The sequence below is a fragment of the Danio aesculapii genome, chromosome 1 (genome assembly GCF_903798145.1).
Source record: "Danio aesculapii chromosome 1, fDanAes4.1, whole genome shotgun sequence".
Classification (NCBI taxonomy): Eukaryota; Metazoa; Chordata; class Actinopteri; order Cypriniformes; family Danionidae; genus Danio; species Danio aesculapii.
Genome location: NC_079435.1, coordinates 1510921 through 1520531, shown reverse-complemented (window position 1 = coordinate 1520531; position 9611 = coordinate 1510921). Strand labels below are relative to the sequence as shown.

At 38.4% G+C, this 9611-nt stretch overlaps 1 pseudogene; it reads left to right on the top strand.

Annotated features, from left to right (window-relative positions):
• Nucleotides 1–551: 551 nt before the first annotated feature.
• LOC130222062 (protein NLRC3-like) lies at nt 552–8633 on the top strand (annotated as a pseudogene).
• The last annotated feature ends 978 nt before the right edge of the window (nt 8634–9611 follow it).

Below are 9611 nucleotides of genomic sequence, written 5' to 3'. Positions count from 1 at the left end.
AGAATATTTGCCTTCATTATGTTGCAGGACTTAAAGTATACTTGTAAACATCAACATCAGCAAAATATCTCTTTAAAACAGTGGTTCTGCAAAGTTTAGCTCCAACCAGCTCCAACTCACACCTGCTTGATAGTCTCTAGTAGTCTTGAACACCTTAATTAGTTGGATGAGCTGTGTTTGATTAGGGTAAGATGTAAACAGTGCAGAGCTGCGGCCCTTCAGGAATCCAGTTTGAGAATTATGCTTTAAAACAACACTGCAGAAAACAATTGTCTTACAATCGATCAAAAACATTTTGGGGGACCTAAAGGAGGTATGAGATTATTTTCTTATGTAATTTCTGTTCTTATTCCCATCGCAGTGAAGCTGTACATGTTTGTTGTGAGTAAATGTTAATGTAGATGTGAGCACTGCAGTGTTGTTGAACTTGTCATGATGCTCTTCGCCACCAGAGGGAGCAGTTCAGTTTGATTTGCATATCCTGTTTAAAAATAAAGAGTGAAGACACCTCAAGCAGGTGAAAGAAGTGAAAGAGAAAGCACAAAAGACGATGTTCCGTGGCTTTACACGTATTATTAACCTCAGTAAATTTGAACGGACACTCATTTTGGGGTAAGTTCAAATAGCCTATTCTTTATGTACCCACGTCAGATAAAATGTGCTGATGCTTTATTTCTTGTCCTTTCATTAGATTTAAAATGCGAATCATTTACCTACGTAGTTATTCCTTACTGCAAACTAAATCAAAATGGCGGAAGTGTTGTCGCTCGACATGTTTATATAGTGTTTTTTATGTCGCTCTAAGGTTTGGGTTTTACCTTTACCATTTCGTGTAGCTTTTCACGCACTGTATAGACTTTATACTTTAATATTGTAAATATATAAAGGAATGTATGTTTTTTATAAAAAAAAAATATATATATATATATATATATATTTTTTTTTTTCAGTGTATATACTGTTGCTGTAAGATTCGTGTAATTTAGTTTTTAGCACTAATAATAATAATAATAATAATAATAATAATAATAATAATAATAATAATAATAATAACAAATAAGTCAAATAAAACCTCAGATGATATCTTCACCGCTCAATATTATGCATGTATTTTTGTCTCACATTATATCTGAGTTTTTTTTTTTTTTTTTTTTTTTTGCCTTTGTGACCATGATTGTTTGCTTTAATTTAAATCAAATAATTGATGGTCATTTATATTTGCCATGACCAGAAGAAGATGCTTTGAGTGGACAGCTTTATTTAAAGTGTGTTGTTAAATATAAAAACTTTTTAAAAATAAAACCCCCTCAACAAACCAACCATTTTGGCGCTAATGTGTTCTAAATTAAACTTAAATCAGAAATCAATTTTATTTAAAACATTTATTACTGTTGTTTTTATTATTATTATTGTATTGACCTTTAAAATGCCCTTTTTAATATGGGGTTGGTAATTATTAAACTGTAAAGTCATTCACATCAAGTTGTACCATTATACCAAGAAATCTCTAGTGTTTCCAAATATAATGTCTAACATCAGTGTTTTATTATTCTTTCAGTAAGTGAGAGACGGTGAACACTAAAATGAGTCAAAAGAAGAGAGAATATGAGGATTCTGCCTCTGAAATGAGTTCTGCATCTGGATCAAGCTGTGTGTTTGTGAAGAGTGATCGGTTCATAGAGAAAGATCCTCCTAATCCCAGTGATGCATCAGTGACCTCTGACCTCAGGTAAGACACTGGTCATTTCAGCATTGACAGAGGAGTTTGAAGTAAAGTCACTTTTCACAGGGAATAAAAAAACATACAGTGGTGTGAGAAAGTGTTTGCCCCTAACTGATTTCTTAACTTTTTTATATGTTTGTGGCAGTAATCAGGCCTGTATATCTGATAGCTACATTGCCATAACATGATAGCTCTTGCATATTTTCTTTAATTTTAATTTTTTTTTTTATGTTGGGAGGAGTAAAATTTACATATGTGGTTTCAACAACCAGATGCATGTAGGACTGTCCAGTTTTATATCCGTCTCTAATGCGTTTTGGAGGGGATTTACACCTGTTAATATCATTATTGGATAGCTATCCCATCAGAAAAAAACACATGAAGTGACCAGATATAACCAGGTGAAAACACCAGGTAAGGCAAGGCATTGTAAGTTTATTACTATATCATATTTGATACAAAGTTGAAATTCAAAGTGCTTTACTTAAACAGGAACAAAAGAGACAAGTATAAGAAAAATATAAAACAATTGATAAAAATAATTAAAAACAAATAAAAAAAACAGATTAAATGTGTTAAACAGGTTATAAAAGAATGAAAAATAAGATAAATGCATAGTAGTGTATGGGCTACTATGGGCTACTAAGTAGTGTATGGGCCGTAGCCCAGTGCTCATTCAGTAAAGGCACAGCTAAACAGATGTGTGTCTTGATGTGAATGTGCCTAATGTTGGAGCACATCTGAGCTGTTAGTAGCTGAAGGCCGATTCACCCTGCTCTGACTGAACTCTTGAAGTTTCTAGTTTATATGATCCTAAAGATCTGACCTTTTAGGTCTGTCTTCAGTGAGCATATCTGTATTGAGGTCCTAGGCCATTTAGTGATTTATAGAGCAGTAATAATACTTTAAAATCTATTCTGAATGTAACTGGGAGCCAGTGTAAAGACCTGAGGACAGGTGTGATGCGTTCTGATTTCCTGATTCTGGTCAGAATCCTGGCCACAGCGTTCTGGATGAGCTGCAACTTTTACTTGAGTAAATGTGTGTAAATCTAAATTTATTCAGTTTTTGAATTAATTACAGTAATATTTTTGACTAATATGAAATAATTTATTTCAATATAAATAATATAAATAATAATCCTATTTTTTGTACAATGCAGTTTGTAGAGTGATAAAGTGAGTTCTGTCTTTTAGTAGAGATATTGTACGAAAGACTTGCTTTGTTTACCAAATAATGTGAATCTAATTGGATTTGCATTTTAAACATAAATAAAAGTTAAAAAGGTATTATTTTTTTATTTCACATATTAAGGTTTTAGTTATGATACTCCCAAAATCATTCCGCAGAAATCTGCTAATTTTTACCAAAATGCTCCGCAGAAATAGCAAAAAACGTCCGCAGATTGCGTCTGGCCTTAGTCATTAGGCAGTAAGGCTAAGTAGATCTGAGTGTCATCAGCATAGCTGTGGTAGGACATTTGGTTCTTTCTTATTATTTGACTCAAATAATGCTTGAGAGCACACAAAGGTTGAACAGGAGAGGTGCCAGAATTGAGCCTTGTGGGACTCCACATGTCATGGGTGTCCACCTAAACCTATGATCATCTATACTGACATAGTAACCTCTCAATTCAAGGTAAGATCTGAACCATTTGAGGACCGTCCCAGACAGGCCAACCCAGTTTACCAGCCTATCCAGAAGCATGCTGTGATCGACAGTGTCAAATGCGGCACTGAGATCGAGCAGTACCAGAACTGTTAGTTTACAACAGAATTACAGAGACAGGACAAAAAACAGATAATAAATATATTTTTAAAAATCTAATTGATTATTTAATTTGGAAAGTGAAATAAAATGTGAAAGATGTTTATACTCTATTTATTTATGTATTTATTAGGTTCTGGGGATGTGGACTTTTCAAGGACGTTCACAGAATCATTAACTTGTACTTCAAAGATGAATGATGTGTAAAAGGTTGTTTGTTTGGCAAATATTTGGGAAACCAAATGCTTCAATTTATCTAAAATGCTGTTTTATTTATTTTGTCAGTGTAATCAGGAGGAAGAGACTGAGATCAGAGTCTTCAGAACCCAGTGGTGTTTCTGTGAAGAGTGACAGATCTATGAATTTACCTAATACATTCAGTGATGAACCAGTGACCTCTGACCCTCAGTTAGTATGACTTCGTATAATATTTCTTACATACTGTAGGACCTGGATTAATAAATGTATAAAAACAGTTAACACTTAATAAACTTCAAATATTCACAAATATAAAATGGTGTAAAAATTGTAGAATTTTTTGTACTTCTTTTAGGAGAAAAAAGATACATAGGCTTATATCAGTGCCTTACTCTACATCCAACTATCAGACTCACATTAGACAGGACAATACTGAAGCACAAACACTAGAGACTGGAGACCTGCAGAGAGTCAAAGACCAGCACAAAACCAGCATGAAGAACAAATATGAGAGATTATTTAAGGGAAGGAATCCAGAAGAGACTCAAATCCACCTGAGCCGGGTCTACACCCAGCTGTACATCATAGAGGGAGAGAGTGAAGGAGTGAATGAAGAACATGAGGTTTTACAGATGGAGAAAACAGCCAGAACAAAACACTCACAACACACTCCAATCTACTGCAATGACATCTTTAAAGAGGAGAAAGAGCAAATCAAGACTGTTCTTACTAAAGGCATCGCTGGAATCGGAAAAACCGTCTCTGTGCAGAAGTTCATTCTGGACTGGGCCGAGGGAAAAGCCAATCAGGATGTAGATTTCATGTTTGTGCTTCCATTTCGAGAGCTGAACTTGATCAGAGATCATCAGTACAGTCTTCACAGACTTCTGCTGGACTTTCATCCTGAACTTGAAGATCTGGAGCCCAAGATTTATGAGGAGTGTAAAGTTGTGTTCATCTTTGATGGTCTGGATGAAAGCAGAATCACACTGATGTTTTCAGACGCTCAGAAAGTTTGTGATGTGACTGAGACTTCATCAGTGGCTGTGTTGATGTCAAAGCTGATGAAAGGAGAGCTGCTTCCCTCTGCTCTCATCTGGATCACCTCCAGACCAGCAGCATCCAATCAGATCCCCTCCAAATACATCAAGCGTCTGACAGAAATTCAGGGATTCACTGAGCCTCAGAAGGAGGAATATTTCAGGAAGAGAATCAGTGAGCAGCATCAAGCCAGCAGAATCATCTCACACATCAGAAGAGCAAGAAGCCTCCACATCATGTGCCACATACCCGTCTTCTGCTGGATCTCATCCACTGTGCTTCAGAAGCTCCTGGAAGAAGATCTGAGTGCAGAAATCCCTCAAACTCTGACTGAAATGTACATCCACTTCCTGCTGATTCAGATCAACATGAGGAATCAGAAGTATGAAGAGAGAGATCCAGAGAAACTCCTGCAGTCCAACAGAGAAGTGATTGTCAAACTTGGTGAAGTGGCTTTCAAACAGCTGATGAAGGGCAATGTGATGTTCTATGAGGAGGACCTGATTGAGAGCGGCGTAGACGTCTCTGAAGCCTCGGTGTATTCTGGGATTTGCACTGAGATCTTTAAGGAGGAATCTGTGATTCATCAGAGGAAAGTCTACAGCTTCATCCATCTGAGTGTTCAGGAGTTTTTGGCTGCTTTCCATGTGTTTTACTTTCATGTAAGCAGCACTGCAGAGGCATCTTTTGATTCACTGAAAAATCTCCATCAAAGAGTCATTGATAAAGCTATTGAGAGTAAGAATGGGCGTCTGGATCTGTTCCTGCGGTTCCTGCTGGGCGTCTCACTGGAGTCCAATCAGAGACTCTTACAGGATCTACTGACACACACAGAGAAGAGCTCAGAGAGCATCAGGAGAAGCACACAGTACATTAAAGAGAAGATCAGAGATGGACATGGACTCTCCACTGAAAGATCCATCAATCTGTTCCTCTGTCTGCTGGAAGTGAAAGATCAGACTCTGTCCAGAGAGATTCAGGAGTTTGTGAAATCAGACAAACAGTCAGAGAAGAAACTCTCTCCTGCTCACTGCTCAACAATCGCCTACATGCTTCAGATGTCAGAGGAGGTGCTGGATAAGCTGGAGCTCCAGAAATACAACACATCAGATGAGGGCAGAAGAAGACTGATACCAGCCGTCAGCAACTGCACAAGAGCTCTGTGAGTGTTTAATCTGGTGTTACAGTGAAGAGACTTTTCTGAACGGAATTTCTTTCATATGAATAGATCTTGTGTTTATTTTAGGTAAAACTGTATTCTCATATATTTTCCTCTCTTTCAGTCTTGCTGGCTGTAATCTCACTGTTCAGGATTGTGAAATTGTGTCGTCAGTTCTTCAATCCTCAAACTGTGTCCTGAGAGAGCTGGACCTGAGTAACAATGACCTGCAGGATTCAGGAGTGAAGCTGCTCTCTGATGGACTGAAGAGTCCAAACTGCCAGCTGGAGATACTGAGGTGTGTAGTAATATCTGTCGGTGTCTAATATCTTTAGGAGTATCATGAGATCTGTCTCCGTGTGTGTTTCTCTAGGTTGTCTGGCTGTATGGTGACAGAGGAAGGCTGTGGTTTTGTGTCTTCAGCTCTGAGTTCAAACCCCTCACACCTGAGAGAGCTGGATCTGAGCTACAATCACCCAGGACAATCAGGAGTCCAGCTGCTCCAACACACACAGGAGGATCCTCACTATACACTGCAGAAACTCAAGTATGTGTGGTAGTATGGTTTATTTTGAGTAGTTTTACAAGAGTTTATGTTGTCATTTATGATTTGAGGATAATTTCTTCTTCTGATGTAATGCAAATCAAGAGACCAGTTCAATGCAATTAGTGAAAATACAATATAAGCTGCAGGAAGTATATAGAGAAAGTTCACTATACAAAGAATATAAGGTGCATTATACAGTGGGGTATGCACTGGCTATAAAAATATTCAATAGTTTTATATTAATAAATGGTTCCTCTAGTGTGTGGTGTTGCAGTTTGAGTTCAGTAGACTGATGGCTAAGGAAAACAATCTTTTCCTGGGACTTCTGGTGCAACAGAAAAGATGTCTATAGCATCTCCCAGTCAGGAAAGTATTGAATAGTCTGTGACTGAGATGAGTCTTTCATGATATTCCTTGTTTTCTTTGATAAAGGGAAGCTTTAACACTGATGAACCAGCTGGCAGGCCTTTTGTCGCAGTTGTCATACCACATTACGATTCAATTTGGGAGAATGCTCTCAATAATATAACAGTAGAACCACTTCATCTCTATCAATTTAGGTGTGTGTGTGTGTGTGTGTGTGTGTGTGTGTGTGTGTGTGTGTGTGTGTGTGGGGGTGTGTGGGTGGGTGGGTGTGTGGGTGGGTGTGGTTCTTCTTAATCTCCCAGTAATCCACAATTAGTTCTTTGGTCTTCTGGTTGTTGAGTGCAAAGTTATTGTTGTTGGCACACCACATTGTTAGATGTTGAACCTTGCCCTCTGCAGGCCATCTCATCATTGCCCCTGATTAGGCCTATCACTGTGGGGTCATCTGCAACCTTGATCATGGAATTTGAACCATAAACAGACGTGCAGTCATGGGTAAAAGGGGATTAGAGAATTGGGCTCAGCACAGATCCTTGTGGAACACCAGTGTTCAAAGTGAGGTTGGAAGAGTGTGGTTACTGTTCCAAACTGTTAATAAGAAAGTCAAGGATCCAGTTACAAAGGAAGCTGCTAATTCCAAAGTAACAAAACTTAGAGATCAGCTTGGTTGGAATCACCGTATAAAAAAATGAAGCAAAAACTAATGAATAGTATCCTGACATATGTATTGGTTTGATACAGATGTGTCAGCACAGAGTGGAGAACTGAGGTAATGGCATCCTCAGTTGACCTGTTGTATTTGTAAGCAAGCTAATTTTGGTTTAGTGTTAAAGGCAAGAATGTTGCATTTATAGGAGTGAAACGAACTAGGCAAATCATTGAGGGCCACTGCACCAGCATGTTTTGGTATAGGCACAATGATGGCTGTCCTGAAGCAGTTGAGAACTGTGGATTATGACAAGAAGAGATTGAAAATGTTGTTTTCAAGAGTGTGTTTTACTTTGTGTTGATTAGTTCCTATGTAAAATAGTGTTGGTGGGTATAATACTTATAGCACTTTATTATTAATACAATTTTATTTGTTTGTGGTTTGTGGCATTTAGTGTGGAAAATGGAGGTGCTTTCAGAATCACACCAGGACTGAAAAAATGTAGGTGCTGTTTCATACTCTGCATGTCTCTCAGAGTTAACAGTTGACAGTGCTGTGAAATGTGTTTAACATGTTTTTGACCTCTCCTCTTGTGTTCAGATGCAGTTGATCTCACTCTGGATCCAAACACTGCAAACACTAACATCATCCTGTCTGAGGACAACAGAAAGGCAACATACACAGAAGAGCCACAGCCGTATCCTGATCACCCAGAGAGATTTGTTGGTGGTGAACGGGTTCTGTGCCAAGAGATTCTGACTGGACGCTGTTACTGGGAGGTGAAATGGAGTGGATGGGGTCATGCAGCGGTGACGTATAGAGGAATCAGGAGGAAGGGAGGCAACTACTGCAGGTTTGGGTACAATGACAAATCCTGGAGTCTGGATTACTCTGATGACAGATTCACTGTCTGGCACAATAAAAAGAGAATCGACATACCAGTCCCCTTACCCCAGTCTAATAGAGTTGGTGTGTATGTGGATGTGCCGTCCGGCTCTCTGTCCTTCTACAGTGTCTCTGACACACACACACTCACACACTTACACACATTCAACACCACATTCACTGAAGACCTCTATGCTGGATTCAGAGTGTTTGAGTCTGAACTGTCTTTGTGCCAGATTACACAACACAGAGATAATATCTAATTCAGCCTCTCATATATTTTTCTACAGACTTTTTATAGGACTTTTCTTACTGAAAAATGAAAAAATGGCTCATTCTTTGTTAATCAAATTAACTTTGAGTATTTTTGACTTAAAATAACTTAAACTGACTTAATATAACCTGCCTGTATAACTTAGAAACATGAATGAGTTCTCAGTTATTAAGCTAGCTGTGATTAACATGAAACAATGAGTACATTTACATGAATACCAATAATCTGCTAAGGTAATAAGGTAAGGTAATAATTGAACTAAACAGAAATAGAATTAGGACATGTGGAGTTTCAGTCGCATTATTGAAGTGCAGTACTGACATTTAAACACAGCAATCAATCTATTACCATCAGGACTTTTTGCGATGGGATAGTCTACAGTACATACACATGGCTGTTTGACACTCTGCACCTAACAAGTCAGTGTGAAGTTTTTTCCCCATACGACAAGTGTTATCAAACATACCCACGAAAACAACACTTTTTCCAGCAGTTCACACCCGCATCCAATATCCCATTTGTCATGTGGGGCATGTATGAAATGTTCCTGAATAAAAGTGAAAGTGTTAAACTGCAGTTTAAATTAAAAATGAAACACTTGGCAACACAGTGGCGCAGTAGGTAGTGCTGTCGCCTCATAGCAAGAAGGTTGCTGGTTCAAGCCTCGGCTGGGTCAGTTGGCATTTCTATGTAAAGTTTGGATGTTTTCCCCGTGTTGGCGTGGGTTTCCTCTGTGTGCTCCGGTTTCCCCCACAAGTCCAAATGTGGTACAGGTGAATTGGGTAGGCTAAATTGCCCACAGTGTATGAGTGTGTATGGTTGTTTCCCAGTAGTGGGTTGCAGCTGGAAGAGCATCCACTGCGTAAAAACATATGCTGGATAAGTTGGCGGTTCATTCTGCTGTGGCAACCTCAGATTAAGAAAAGGGACTAAGCTGAAAAGAAAATAAATGAATGAATGACACCTGAAATTACATGAAACTCCAAAGGAAATGTGGATAGC